This window comes from Procambarus clarkii, chromosome 55 (genome assembly GCF_040958095.1).
Source record: "Procambarus clarkii isolate CNS0578487 chromosome 55, FALCON_Pclarkii_2.0, whole genome shotgun sequence".
Taxonomy (NCBI): Eukaryota; Metazoa; Arthropoda; class Malacostraca; order Decapoda; family Cambaridae; genus Procambarus; species Procambarus clarkii.
This window is the reverse complement of record NC_091204.1, coordinates 679,113-695,070: the sequence shown is the minus strand read 5'-3', so window position 1 is coordinate 695,070 and position 15,958 is coordinate 679,113.

Genomic DNA, 15,958 nt, shown 5'->3' with positions numbered 1-15,958 from the left:
CAGAGGATGGGGGGGGAACAGGAAGACTGGATGAAGGAAGTACTCCAGCAGATGCGGGATGAATTCAGTGAAGAACTGAGTGTAATGAGGGAGACAGTAGCCAACCTGCAGGATGAACTAAGGGCAGCAAAGGAGGAGATAAGATGCCTGAAGGAGACTCCTCCGCAATACCAGACACAAACCGTACCTCAGGGAGATGGGAATGCTACTTTGGAGGGGACCCCCACAACTCAGCTCTCATTTGCTGAAATGCTTAAAAAGAGCCCTAAAGCTAGGTCATCAGTTAGGGAGGTTGCCATGGAAGTGGCTTCCTCTCAGGAAGCAGCTCTATGTACTAGCCTGCTGATAGAGAGAAAAAGAGCAGTAGTAGTAGCAGGCATTAAAGAGCAAACAGGGACCAGCCCAAAGGAGCGGAGAGACAAGGACAAAAACATAGTTACTGAGATCCTATGGAGATGGAGGAAAGTGACCAAAATGTTGATAAGGTTTTCAGGCTTGGAAAGTATAACAAGGACAGAGACCGAATGATAAAGGTGGTATTCATGAGCGAAATCACGAAAGAGGAACAGTTAGCAAGGAAGAGGTGTCTAGCAAATGTACAGAAGTTCCAAAAAGTATTCCTGCAGAGGGATATGACAAGGGAAGAGAGAAAGCAGGCAGCACACGCGAGGAAGGAGCGCAGGGAGAGAGAAAGGAATCAGAGAACCACAACCCCGAACCCTACAATCCCAGATGGGAGTGGGGAACCCTCCTCAGAGCAACAGCCACAGGGAGTGGGGCACCACCCTACATTCTACCCAACAGACACCCTACCTGCCCCATCCCTTGTCAGCCCCCCGCTAAGTACCCACCTAGGGCACCCCTCTCCCCACCCCTCCCCTCCTCCCACTCACCTCCCTCCCCGCCTCCCACTCACCCCTCTCCCCAGGACCTCCCTTCTCCCCCATCCCTCAAGCCCTCCCTTCTCCTACATGCCTTCCCGTCACTCCCACCCCCAAGCCCTCTGTTCTCCCCTGCCCCATAAGCCCCCCACTCTCCCCCACCCCACCTATGTCTTCCCTCTCCATCACTCCCATAAACCAGCCTTCCTTCCCCTCCCCCCCCCAAGCCCTCCCCCTTTTTCTTCCCCCCATCTCTCAAAGCCTCTTCTCCCCCCATGCTCCTCCAACCCTCCCCCTCTCACTCTCCCCACCCCCTACTCTCCCCCTCTCACTTCCCCCCCACTACCCTCCCCCTCTCCCCCACCCACCACGCCCTTCCTTCTCCACCAGTCTCCCCGTACCAGATCCTCCCAGCTCCCACTCACCACAGACCCCACAGGTCCCCCCCCCCCATCCAGAGGAGAAGCAGAAGAGAGTCAGTTTCAGGGTGATGGACTCGAAGATAGATGGGATCACAAGCAAGACAAGTGAACGAAGGGAAAGAGCACAAAAAGTGAACCCAGATGTAATCGGACTCACGGAAACAAAACTCTCTGGAATCAAAATGAATGCCGTGTTTCCCCAAGGAGTACAGTAATATGGAAAGAGAGGGAAGGTACGGGAGGAGGCGGAGTGGCCCTACTCATGAGAAAGGAATGGAGTTTTAAAGAGATGGCTATCCCGGGGTGTGAGGGGTTCAGAGACTACATAGCAGGCACCATGGTAATGGGAGGACCAAAAATAGTAGTAGCAGTAATATACAACCCTCCGCAAAATGACAGAAAACCCAGTCAAGAGTACGAAAACAACAACATGGCAGTTAACACTATAATTGAGAGAGCAGCCTCTGCTGTCTGTAGAAATAGATCCCACCTGCTTATCATGGGGGACTTCAATCATGGAAGGATTGACTGGGAGAACAAGGAACCACATGGAGGCGAGGATACGTGGAGAGACAAACTACTGGAGGTGGTGACTAGAAACGTTTTAACCCATCATGTCAGGGTTCCCACAAGGATGAGAGGAAATGACGAACCAGCGAGACTTGACCTGGTCTTCACTCAGAACGACTCCGACATAAGAGAAATTGGTTTTGAGGCCCCAGTAGGAATGAGCGACCACAGTGTACTGGTGTTTCAGTACCTGATTGAAGAAGGGTTATTGAACTCGAGGAGGGATACCGAAACCAAAAGGATAGCATATCGAAAGGGAAACTATGAGGAGAAAAGAAAATTTCTAACAGAAATAGCATACGATACAGAGCTCAGGGGAAACACGGCCCAAGATATGATGGACTACATCACCCAGAAGTGCAAGGACGCAGCAAACAAGTTTGTCCCAGTCCAAAAGGAAAACAGTGAAATGAAGATGAGAAACCCATGGTTTAATCAGAGATGTAGGCTAGCTAAGCAGCAAAGTAAAAGGGCATGGAGAAACTATAGAAATAACAGGACACTGAAGAGGAGAGAAATATACTAGAATGTCAGGAATGAATGTGTCAGGATGAGAAGAGAAGCAGAAAGACAATACAAAAATGACATCGCAAGCAAGGCAAAGGCTCAGCCTAAATTGCTGCATAGCCACATCAGGAGAAAACAAACAGTAACAGTAAAGTAAAAGCAACAGTAAAGGAACAGGTTATGAAATTAAGGATAGGGGAAGAAGGATTCACTACAAACGACAAGGAAGTGTGTGAGGAACTGAATAAGAAATTCCAGGAGGTCTTCACCTTAGAGCAAGGAGAAATTCCAAAGATAAGAGAGGGAATAGCTAACCAGGAACCACTGGAAGAGTTTGAGATTACCAGCGGGGAAGTAAGGAAGAGTTTACTAGAGTTGGATGTGGCAAAGGCTATAGGCCCAGATGGAATCTCCCCTTCGATACTAAAGGAAGGAGCAGAAGAACCGTGCCTCCCACTCTCCATAGTGTATAACAAATCACTGGCAACAGGGGAACTGCCAGAAATTTGGATAGCAGCTAACGTAGTCCCGATATACAAGAAAGGGGATAGACAGGAGGCACTGAATTACAGGGCAGTGTCCCTAACCTGCATATCATGCAAGCTGATGGAGAAGATCGTGCGAAGAAAGCTAGTGGAGCATCTAGAGCGAAAGAACTTTGTAACACAGCATTAACATGGGTTTAGGGATGGGTGGTCCTGCCTCACAGGGTTACTTGAATTCTACGACCTGGCAACAAAAATAAGGCAAGAAAGAGAAGGGTGGGCAGACTGCATATTTTTGGATTGTCAGAAAGCCTTTGATACAGTGCCACACAAGAGGTTAGTGAAAAAGCTGGAGATGCAGGCTGGAGCGAAAGGGAAAGTACTCCATTGAATAAAGGAGTACCTAAGCAACAGGAGACAACGAGTCAGTGAGAAGGGTGAGGTCTCAGATTGGCGAGACGCTACGAGTGGGGTCCCGCAGGGGTCAGTCCTTGGACCCATACTGTTTCTGATATATGTAAATGATCTCCCAGAGGGCATAGAATCGTTTCTCTCAATGTTTGCCGATGATGCAAAAAATTATGAGGAGGATTGAAACTGAGGATGATAGTAGGAGGCTACAAGATGACCTAGACAGACTGAGTGAATGGTCCAACAAATGGCTGTTGAAGTTCAACCCGAGTAAATGCAAAGTAATGAAACAAGGCAGTGGAAACAGGACGCCAGACACAGGATACAGAATAGGAGATGAAGTACTTAATGAAACGGACAGAGAGAAAAATCTAGTTGATATCACACCAATCCTGTCTCCTGAAGCCCACATAAAAAGAATACCGTCTGCGGCATATGCGAGGCTGGCTAACATCAGAACAACGTTCAGGAACCTGTGTAAGGAATCATTCAGAATCTTGTATACCACATATGTAAGACCAATCCTGGAGTATGCGGCCCCAGCATAGAGCCCGTACCTTGTCAAGAACAAGACGAAGCTGGAAAAAGTCCAAAGTTATGCCACTAGACTAGTCCCAGAACTAAGAGGCATGAGTTACGAGGAAAGGCTGCGGGAAATGCACCTTACGACACTGGAAGACAGAAGAGTAAGGGGAGACATGATCACAACCTACAAAATCCTCAGGGGAATCGACCGGGTAAACAAGGATAAACTATTCAACACTGGTGGGACGCGAACAGGGGACACAGGTGGAAACTGAGTACCCACATGAGCCACAGGGACGTTAGAAGGAACTTTTTCTGTGTCAGAGTAATTAACGGATGGAATGCATTAGGCAGTGATGTGGTGGAGGCTGACTCCATACACAGTTTCAAATGTAGATATGATAGAGCCCAATAGGCTCAGGAATCTGTACACCAGTTGATTGACAGTTGAGAGGCGGGACCAAAGAGCCAAAGCTCAACCCACGCAAGCACAAATAGGCAAATAGGTGAGTACGTGGCTACTAGACAAGGAGCTATACAGTATACATGATCACGTGGCTGCTAGACAAGGAGCTATACAGTATACATGATCACGTGGCTGCTAGACAAGGAGCTATACAGTATACATGATCACGTGGCTGCTAGACAAGGAGCTATACAGTATACATGATCACGTGGCTACTAGACAAGGAGCTATACAGTATACATGATCACGTGGCTGCTAGACAAGGAGCTATACAGTATACATGATCACGTGGCTGCTAGACAAGGAGCTATACAGTATACATGATCACGTGGCTGCTAGACAAGGAGCTATACAGTATACATGATCACGTGGCTACTAGACAAGGAGCTATACAGTATACATGATCACGTGGCTGCTAGACAAGGAGCTATACAGTATACATGATCACGTGGCTGCTAGACAAGGAGCTATACAGTATACATGATCACGTGGCTACTAGACAAGGAGCTATACAGTATACATGATCACGTGGCTGCTAGACAAGGAGCTACACAGTATACATGATCACGTGGCTGCTAGACAAGGAGCTACACAGTATACATGATCACGTGACTGCTAGACAAGGAGCTACACAGTATACATGATCACGTGGCTACTAGACAAGGAGCTATACAGTATACATGATCACGTGGCTGGTAGAGAAGGAGCTATACAGTATACATGATCACGTGGCTGCTAGACAAGGAGCTACACAGTATACATGATCACGTGGCTGCTAGACAAGGAGCTACACAGTATACATGATCACGTGACTGCTAGACAAGGAGCTACACAGTATACATGACCACGCAATATCTCCAGCGGATGATTAATGACCCGGAGTGTTTACACAAAATATGGCAGATGTGGAGAAGATGGAGCACAAGGCGCCCTAACAATTAGCGACCCATTACCCTGCTTGAGTACATAACGGAGCTACAGGGGCGGGATACTCCCAGAAACACAGTTAGGAAGATGAGAGACTACAGCCGTGGGCGCTACAGTGAGGAAGATGAAAGACTACAGCGGTGGGCGCTAAAACGTGGCTGTCAGGTCAGCTCTACAGTATACATGACTACGTAGCTGTCAGGTCAGCGCTACAGTATACATGACTACGTAGCTGTCAGGACAGCTCTACAGTATACTTGACTACGTGATAAGTGAACTGCAAAGTATACATGATCACGTGATATCTACAGTGCAACCGTTGATTAATGCCAACATAAGTAAACACACTGGTGACCTCTGATGACCCAGAGGTCATAACAGTCTTGACACGAGTCAACATTTTCATTCTTAAAATAACAGGAGTCTTGTATTAAGACTTTTCTCATAAGTACTTGAGGGCAGTTTTCACTCCTTAATGGCTATCACTTCCTTAAGATAAAGGTTCTTAGTGTCACTTAGTGCTGAGGTGAAGGTCTATATACAACCCGTCCTCCAAATAGAACGTCGCATTTTGACATATACTTTACCTAAGACCAAAATTGTCGTACTAGGAAATTTTAGCAGCTCACGAAATTTTCATACTTTCCCGTTTTCTGTTATGGGTCCTCTGCTAGGCTAGGATAATGGGACTTTAGTACGACAATTTCTTGACGTTGGGAAACCTTTAGAGGACGGCCTGCTATATAATAATTTGTGAGTCTTGACTAATCAGGAAGAGTCATGGACAGTGTGTGGGGTCACCCGCTGGGATCACGACGGTCCTCAGGTCCACCCCATCATTAAGATTCTTCCTTTTACCTTTAGTCAACATTTTAATTTAATTTCCTAAAACACATAATAAACTCAACAACCGAACATGTTGAATAAAATCCTGAACAACAGATGAAACATAAAGTCACCTCAGAAGTTTGGCTTCAATAACAATTAGAAGTGACTCAGAATAAAAGATATAACTGGGGGTTTAAATGATCCTTAATATATAAAGTCCACTACGGGCTCACCATTGCCCGTGCTACTTGGAACTTTTTATTCCGAGTGGCTGAATCTCAAACATCAACAACAACAACAGATACTTAATATGACATTTTATTGCGAAAATTGAACTGGTTATTATTATATTAGGCTAATATTGAAGGTTATTTCTATGGGTTATCCTAACAACAGGCTATTATTATATATTATTCCTGCAAGTTATTATTACAACAGGCTATTATTGTATGCTATCACTGCAGCGTATTACAAAAGGCTGTAATTAATATTCTTTCTAAGTGTTATTATTATTATTGTATTATTACAACAGGTAATTATTGTAGGTTATTACTGATAGCTATTATTACAACAGTCTTTTGATGTAGGTTAAAACCTCAAGTTATGATCACAACATGCTATTATTGGAGGGTTTTAGTGCCGGATATAAGGACAGCTTGTAATTCCGGCTTGCTGTTTATTGATATTGAAGCTGAATAGTGAAATGGGTTATTATAACAGGTTACTAGGGAAGTTATAACAACTGGTTGTTAAGTCTGATCATTTACACAGGTTGGTTGTTGTGGCTGGTTATTACACCAGATTATTAGGAAAAGGTTAATTCGGAAAGGTATTACAGGAGGATATTAAGGCAGGTTATTGGGGTGTGGAATTATGAGGAAGTTGTTATACAGGGTGCTACAACATGTTTTTTGTGTTTTATTATTTCTGCAAGATATTACGTGCAGAAATAACTTCGATGTTATATATATGCGTGTTATTATGTCAGGTTATTATGATGTTATTATGACTGGAGATTATTATGGCGAGTTATTATGTCAAACTTTTGCAGAATGTTATTACTTCCGGTTATTACTGCTATTCTTTACAGCTGGTCATTGCCTGAGATCACTACAAATGGTTATTACAGCAGGAAAATACTGTTGCTTCTTACGGCTGATAATTAAGATTGGTTATTTTTTTAATTCAAACTATTAATGTAAATTCTTAACATACGTAATTTATACACCTTACCTGAGGAATATAAATTACTGGGTTGAGGATTTTTTTAATAAGGAAGAGTTCCGGTCAGTGTGTGGGGTCACCCGCTGTGTCACGACGGTCCTCAGGTTAGTGTGAGGGGGTCATCCAGTGGGGTCACAACGGTCCTCAGGTCGACCCCATGGCAATCGGAACCTACTGTTAACCCTAAGTCAACAGTTTAATATAAATTCCCCAAACACGTAATAAACTCAGCAACCGACATAAACAGATGAAACATAAAGTTACCTCAGAAGTCTGGCTTCAGTAACAATTAAAACTGAAAATATAGGTTATTATTCCTAGATATTATTATATCAGGCTATTATTGAAGGATTTTATTGTGAGTTATTAGTACAACAGGCTTTCCTAGTAGCTTTATAGTGCAAGTTATAATTGCAGGTTGTTATACCAGCTTTCTTTTCATTCAGGATATTGAGACTGATTATTGAGGCGGATTAATATAACAGGTGAATAGAGATAGTTTAACTACTGATTGTTACGTCTGGTCACTTACACAAATTGATTGCTGTGCTTTGTTATTACAACAAGCTAATACAAAAAGGTTACTAGTCTAGTTATGTCGGGTTATTGAGGCGGGGAATTACGAGGAACTAGTTATACAGGGTGTTACAGCATGTTTTTGTGCTAGAAGAATAAGCGAGAAAATTCTTGGAATCATCCACATTATTTTTGCACGTTTTTGCACCAATTCATTAAGATGTGATATTACTGTAGGTTATTAAGGGGAGTTATTATAGCAGACTTTTACAGAAGGTTATGACTTCCAGTTATTGCTGCTATTCTTTACAGTTGGTTATTACCTGAGATCACTACGAGCGGTTATTACAGCATTATAATACTGCAGTTTCTTACAGCTGATAATTAAAATTGGTTATTTTACTTTTTTCAAACTACTAATATGAATTACTATCACACGTAATAAAATTTAAAATAGACACAAGGAGCTGCATCATGATGCAACATAATGTCAGGTTACAATTTGTTCTCACAAAATCTCACAAAGAAAATGTTGCACTTTATTCAATTACAAATAAAAACTGGTTGCAATGACATATTTATTTTGATAAATATTATTTCAGAATGTTATTACTGCAAGTTATCATTGTAGGTTGTTATTGTAGTAATTAAACTAAGACATTTCTGCAGACTATTACAGCAAAATGTTGCCAAATGCAAAAACAGCAAGAATTTTACCTGTTATTTGGGAAGACAATTACTGCTGCTTATAACTTCTAGTTATTAGTTATGTTATAAAGACAGGTTATAAGGTTTGGTTATAGGTTCGCAGGTTATTAGACTGAAAACTCCACAGTATACCTGAAAATGTGACTGCCAAACGAGGACTTCTACAGGTTACATGAACATGTGGTTGCCAGGTAAACCAACATCACAGTGTACCTGACCTTTTGGTTTACCAGATAAGCAGTTTTACAATATTGAGAACTTGGTGGTTGCCAGACATGCCAGCTTCACTGTGTACAAAACAATGTTGTTTTCAGACAAGCAGCTTTGCAGTATACATGACAACATCGTTACTAGGTTAACATCTCCAGAGTATACATGACAACATCGTTATTAATTTAACATCTCCTGAGTATACATGATAACATCGTTACTAGGTTAACATCTCCAGAGTATACATGACAACATCGTAACTAGGTTAACATCTCCAGAGTATACATGACAACCTCGTTCCCAGACTAGCCAATTCCACAAACTATATGACCTTTTGGTTGCAAGATCAGAAGGTTCTCATGACCACGTGGCGGTCAGGTCAGCTCTAGAGTATACATGAATGCGAGGCTGTCAGGACAGCTTTACAGTATACATGACTACGTGGTAAGCAAACTACAAAGTATACATGATCACGTGATATCTACAGTGCAACCGTTGATTAATGTCAACATAAGTAAACACACTGGTGACCTCTGATGACCCAGAGGTCATAACAGTCTTGACACGAGTCAACATTTTCATTCTTAAAATAACAGGAGTCTTGTATTAAGACTTTTGTCATAAGTACTTGAGGGCAGTTTTCACTCCTTAATGGCTATCACTTCCTTCAGATAAAGGTTCTTAGAATCACTTAATGCTGAGGTGAAGGTCTATATACAACCCGTCCTCCAAATAGAACGTCGCATTTTAACGTATATTCTAAGGCCAAAAATTGTCGTACCAAAAATGGTAGCAGCTCACGAAATTTTCTTACTCTCTCGTTTTCTGTTTTGGGTACTCTGGTAGGTTAGGATAATGGGGACAGTAGGATAATGGTATAACAGTTTCTTGATGTTTCTTGACGTGTATATATATATATATATATATATATATATATATATATATATATATATATATATATACATATATATATATATATATATATATATATATATATATATATATATATATATATATATATATATATATATATATATATATATATATATATATATATATATATATATATATATATTGGTAGCAGTCTTTCCTGTAGACATATATTATTAAATATGACCGAAAAAGTATGATTAATAATTCTAACACGAATTTTCTCAATCTTTCGTACATTTCGTTTCACTGTTGGAGGTAAATCAAAAATCAATTCTCCAAAATTCATTTTTATTTCTAGTCTGACGCGACACGAGCGCGTTTCGTAAAACTTATTACATTTTCAAAGACTTTAGTTCACAAATACACAACTGAATAGAACTTACGCATCTCCGATTTTATATCTACATTTGAGTGAGGTGGAAGGGGTGATGTGGCATTAACACAAGACAGAACAAGATGTGGTATTAATAGGGTATTAATTTCATCAACACAAGACAGAACACGAAACAATGGATATTGAATAGAAGTGTTTGTAGAAAGCCTATTGGTCCATATTTCTTGATGCTTCTATATTGGAGCGGAGTCTTGAGGTGGGTAGAATATAGTTGTGCAATAATTGGCTGTTGATTGCTGGTGTTGACTTCTTGATGTGTAGTGCCTCGCAAACGTCAAGCCGCCTGCTATCGCTGTATCTATCGATGATTTCTGTGTTGTTTACTAGGATTTCTCTGGCGATGGTTTGGTTGTGGGAAGAGATTATATGTTCCTTAATGGAGCCCTGTTGCTTATGCATCGTTAAACGCCTAGAAAGAGATGTTGTCTTGCCTATATACTGGGTTTTTTGGAGCTTACAGTCCCCAAAAGGGCATTTGAAGGCATAGACGACGTTAGTCTCTTTTAGAGCGTTCTGTTTTGTGTCTGGAGAGTTTCTCATGAGTAGGCTGGCCGTTTTTCTGGTTTTATAGTAAATCGTCAGTTGTATCCTCTGATTTTTGTCTGTAGGGATAACGTTTCTATTAACAATATCTTTCAGGACCCTTTCCTCCGTTTTATGAGCTGTGGAAAAGAAGTTTCTGTAAAATAGTCTAATAGGGGGTATAGGTGTTGTGTTAGTTGTCTCTTCAGAGGTTGCATGGCTTTTCACTTTCCTTCTTATGATGTCTTTGACGAAACCATTGGAGAAGCCGTTATTGACTAGGACCTGCCTTACCCTACAGAGTTCTTCGTCGACTTGCTTCCATTCTGAGCTGTGGCTGAGAGCACGGTCTCAAGACTCCGCTCCAATATAGAAGCATCAAGAAATATGGACAAATAGGCTTTCTACAAACACTTCTATTCAATATCCATTGTTTCGTGTTCTGTCTTGTGTTGATGAAATTAATACCCTATTAATACCACATCTTGTTCTGTCTTGTGTTAATGCCACATCACCCCTTCCACCTCACTCAAATGTAGATATAAAATCGGAGATGCGTAAGTTCTATTCAGTTGTGTATTTGTGAACTAAAGTCTTTGAAAATGTAATAAGTTTTACGAAACGCGCTCGTGTCGCGTCAGACTAGAAATAAAAATGAATTTTGGAGAATTGATTTTTGATTTACCTCCAACAGTGAAACGAAATGTACGAAAGATTGAGAAAATTCGTGTTAGAATTATTAATCATACTTTTTCGGTCATATTTAATAATATATGTCTACAGGAAAGACTGCTACCAAAATATACAAAATCGAGATATATATACATCCCAAACATCTCCACTTCCCGAGGGCACCAGATGAGTGTGGGGTTAGTCTGCATTTTTGAAAAATGCAGACTAACCCCACACTCATCTGGTGCCCTCGGGAAGTGGAGATGTTTGGGATGTATATATATCTCGAACTCTCTACTTCTTTTGTAGGGTCTGATGGTGTAGTGGGTTAAAGCATACTAGTTATGGCAGCTACTGGAAGGTAGTTGTGCTTTCTGGGTTCGAGTCCCACTGGTGGGTGTTGTCCAAAGATTGTTAATCTTCACTTGTGGTTTATGCAAGTATAGGCTTATATATATATATATATACACACATATATATATATATGTCGTACCTAGTAGCCAGAACGCACTTCTCAGCCTACTAAGCAAGGTCCGATTTGCCTAATAAGCCAAATTTGAGAAAATATATTTATTCATGAAAACTTGGCTTATTAGGCAAATTGGGCCTTGCATAGTAGGCTGAGAAGTGCGTTCTGGCTACTAGGTACGACATATATATATATATATATATATATATATATATATATATATATATATATATATATATATATATATATATATATATATATATATATATATATATATATATATATATATATATATATATATATATATATATATATATGCGAACAAGCCTGAATGGTCCCCAGAACAATATGCAACTGAAAACTCACACCCCAGAAGTGACTCGAACCCATACTCCCAGGAGCAACACAACTGGTATGTACAAGACGCCTTAATCCACTTGACCATCACGACTGGACAAAATGAGGTGATAGCCGAGGCTATTTGAACCACCCCACCGCCGGCACTCGGATAGTAATCTTGGGCATAGCATTTTACCAAATCACCTCATTCTTTGGGGCACACGTGAGGAACACAAATGCGAACAAGCCTGAATGGTCCCCAGGACAATATGCAACTGAAAACTCACACCCCAGAAGTGACTCGAACCCACATATGTACAATATGCAACTGAGTTTTCAGTTGCATATTGTCCTGGGGACCATTCAGGCTTGTTCGCATTTGTGTTCCTCACGTGTGCCCCAAAGAATGAGGTGATTTGGTAAAATGCTATGCCCAAGATTACTATCCGAGTGCCGGCGGTGGGGTGGTTCAAATAGCCTCGGCTATCACCTCATTTTGTTCGGTCGTGATGGTCAAGTGGATTAAGGCGTCTTGTACATACCAGTTGTGTTGCTCCTGGGAGTATGGGTTCGAGTCACTTCTGGGGTGTGAGTTTTCAGTTGCATATTGTCCTGGGGACCATTCAGGCTTGTTCGCATTTGTGTTCCTCACGTGTGCCCCAAAGAATGAGGTGATTTGGTAAAATGCTATGCCCAAGATTACTATCCGAGTGCCGGCGGTGGGGTGGTTCAAATAGCCTCGGCTATCACCTCATTTTGTCCGGTCGTGATGGTCAAGTGGATTAAGGCGTCTTGTACATACCAGTTGTGTTGCTCCTGGGAGTATGGGTTCGAGTCACTTCTGGGGTGTGAGTTTTCAGTTGCATATTGTCCTGGGGACCATTCAGGCTTGTTCGCATTTGTGTTCCTCACGTGTGCCCCAAAGAATGAGGTGATTTGGTAAAATGCTATGCCCAAGATTACTATCCGAGTGCCGGCGGTGGGGTGGTTCAAATAGCCTCGGCTATCACCTCATTTTGTCCGGTCGTGATGGTCAAGTGGATTAAGGCGTCTTGTACATACCAGTTGTGTTGCTCCTGGGAGTATGGGTTCGAGTCACTTCTGGGGTGTGAGTTTTCAGTTGCATATTGTCCTGGGGACCATTCAGGCTTGTTCGCATTTGTGTTCCTCACGTGTGCCCCAAAGAATGAGGTGATTTGGTAAAATGCTATACCCAAGATTACTATCCGAGTGCCGGCGGTGGGGTGGTTCAAATAGCCTCGGCTATCACCTCATTTTGTCCGGTCGTGATGGTCAAGTGGATTAAGGCGTCTTGTACATACCAGTTGTGTTGCTCCTGGGAGTATGGGTTCGAGTCACTTCTGGGGTGTGAGTTTTCAGTTGCATATTGTCCTGGGGACCATTCAGGCTTGTTCGCATTTGTGTTCCTCACGTGTGCCCCAAAGAATGAGGTGATTTGGTAAAATGCTATGCCCAAGATTACTATCCGAGTGCCGGCGGTGGGGTGGTTCAAATAGCCTCGGCTATCACCTCATTTTGTCCGGTCATGATGGTCAAGTGGATTAAGGCGTCTTGTACATACCAGTTGTGTTGCTCCTGGGAGTATGGGTTCGAGTCACTTCTGGGGTGTGAGTTTTCAGTTGCATATTGTCCTGGGGACCATTCAGGCTTGTTCGCATTTGTGTTCCTCACGTGTGCCCCAAAGAATGAGGTGATTTGGTAAAATGCTATGCCCAAGATTACTATCCGAGTGCCGGCGGTGGGGTGGTTCAAATAGCCTCGGCTATCACCTCATTTTGTTCGGTCGTGATGGTCAAGTGGATTAAGGCGTCTTGTACATACCAGTTGTGTTGCTCCTGGGAGTATGGGTTCGAGTCACTTCTGGGGTGTGAGTTTTCAGTTGCATATTGTCCTGGGGACCATTCAGGCTTGTTCGCATTTGTGTTCCTCACGTGTGCCCCAAAGAATGAGGTGATTTGGTAAAATGCTATGCCCAAGATTACTATCCGAGTGCCGGCGGTGGGGTGGTTCAAATAGCCTCGGCTATCACCTCATTTTGTCCGGTCGTGATGGTCAAGTGGATTAAGGCGTCTTGTACATACCAGTTGTGTTGCTCCTGGGAGTATGGGTTCGAGTCACTTCTGGGGTGTGAGTTTTCAGTTGCATATTGTCCTGGGGACCATTCAGGCTTGTTCGCATTTGTGTTCCTCACGTGTGCCCCAAAGAATGAGGTGATTTGGTAAAATGCTATGCCCAAGATTACTATCCGAGTGCCGGCGGTGGGGTGGTTCAAATAGCCTCGGCTATCACCTCATTTTGTCCGGTCGTGATGGTCAAGTGGATTAAGGCGTCTTGTACATACCAGTTGTGTTGCTCCTGGGAGTATGGGTTCGAGTCACTTCTGGGGTGTGAGTTTTCAGTTGCATATTGTCCTGGGGACCATTCAGGCTTGTTCGCATTTGTGTTCCTCACGTGTGCCCCAAAGAATGAGGTGATTTGGTAAAATGCTATACCCAAGATTACTATCCGAGTGCCGGCGGTGGGGTGGTTCAAATAGCCTCGGCTATCACCTCATTTTGTCCGGTCGTGATGGTCAAGTGGATTAAGGCGTCTTGTACATACCAGTTGTGTTGCTCCTGGGAGTATGGGTTCGAGTCACTTCTGGGGTGTGAGTTTTCAGTTGCATATTGTCCTGGGGACCATTCAGGCTTGTTCGCATTTGTGTTCCTCACGTGTGCCCCAAAGAATGAGGTGATTTGGTAAAATGCTATGCCCAAGATTACTATCCGAGTGCCGGCGGTGGGGTGGTTCAAATAGCCTCGGCTATCACCTCATTTTGTCCGGTCATGATGGTCAAGTGGATTAAGGCGTCTTGTACATACCAGTTGTGTTGCTCCTGGGAGTATGGGTTCGAGTCACTTCTGGGGTGTGAGTTTTCAGTTGCATATTGTCCTGGGGACCATTCAGGCTTGTTCGCATTTGTGTTCCTCACGTGTGCCCCAAAGAATGAGGTGATTTGGTAAAATGCTATGCCCAAGATTACTATCCGAGTGCCGGCGGTGGGGTGGTTCAAATAGCCTCGGCTATCACCTCATTTTGTCCGGTCGTGATGGTCAAGTGGATTAAGGCGTCTTGTACATACCAGTTGTGTTGCTCCTGGGAGTATGGGTTCGAGTCACTTCTGGGGTGTGAGTTTTCAGTTGCATATTGTCCTGGGGACCATTCAGGCTTGTTCGCATTTGTGTTCCTCACGTGTGCCCCAAAGAATGAGGTGATTTGGTAAAATGCTATGCCCAAGATTACTATCCGAGTGCCGGCGGTGGGGTGGTTCAAATAGCCTCGGCTATCACCTCATTTTGTCCGGCCGTGATGGTCAAGTGGATTAAGGCGTCTTGTACATACCAGTTGTGTTGCTCCTGGGAGTATGGGTTCGAGTCACTTCTGGGGTGTGAGTTTTCAGTTGCATATTGTCCTGGGGACCATTCAGGCTTGTTCGCATTTGTGTTCCTCACGTGTGCCCCAAAGAATGAGGTGATTTGGTAAAATGCTATGCCCAAGATTACTATCCGAGTGCCGGCGGTGGGGTGGTTCAAATAGCCTCGGCTATCACCTCATTTTGTCCGGTCGTGATGGTCAAGTGGATTAAGGCGTCTTGTACATACCAGTTGTGTTGCTCCTGGGAGTATGGGTTCGAGTCACTTCTGGGGTGTGAGTTTTCAGTTATATATATATATATATATATATATATATATATATATATATATATATATATGTCGTACCTAGTAGCCAGAACGCACTTTTTGGCCTACTATTCATGGCCCGATTTGCCTAATAAGCCAAGTTTTCCTGAATTAATATATTTTCTCTAGTTTTTTTCTTATGAAATGATAAATCTACCCTTTTCATTATGTATGAGGTCAATTTTTCTTTATTGGAGTTAAAATTAACG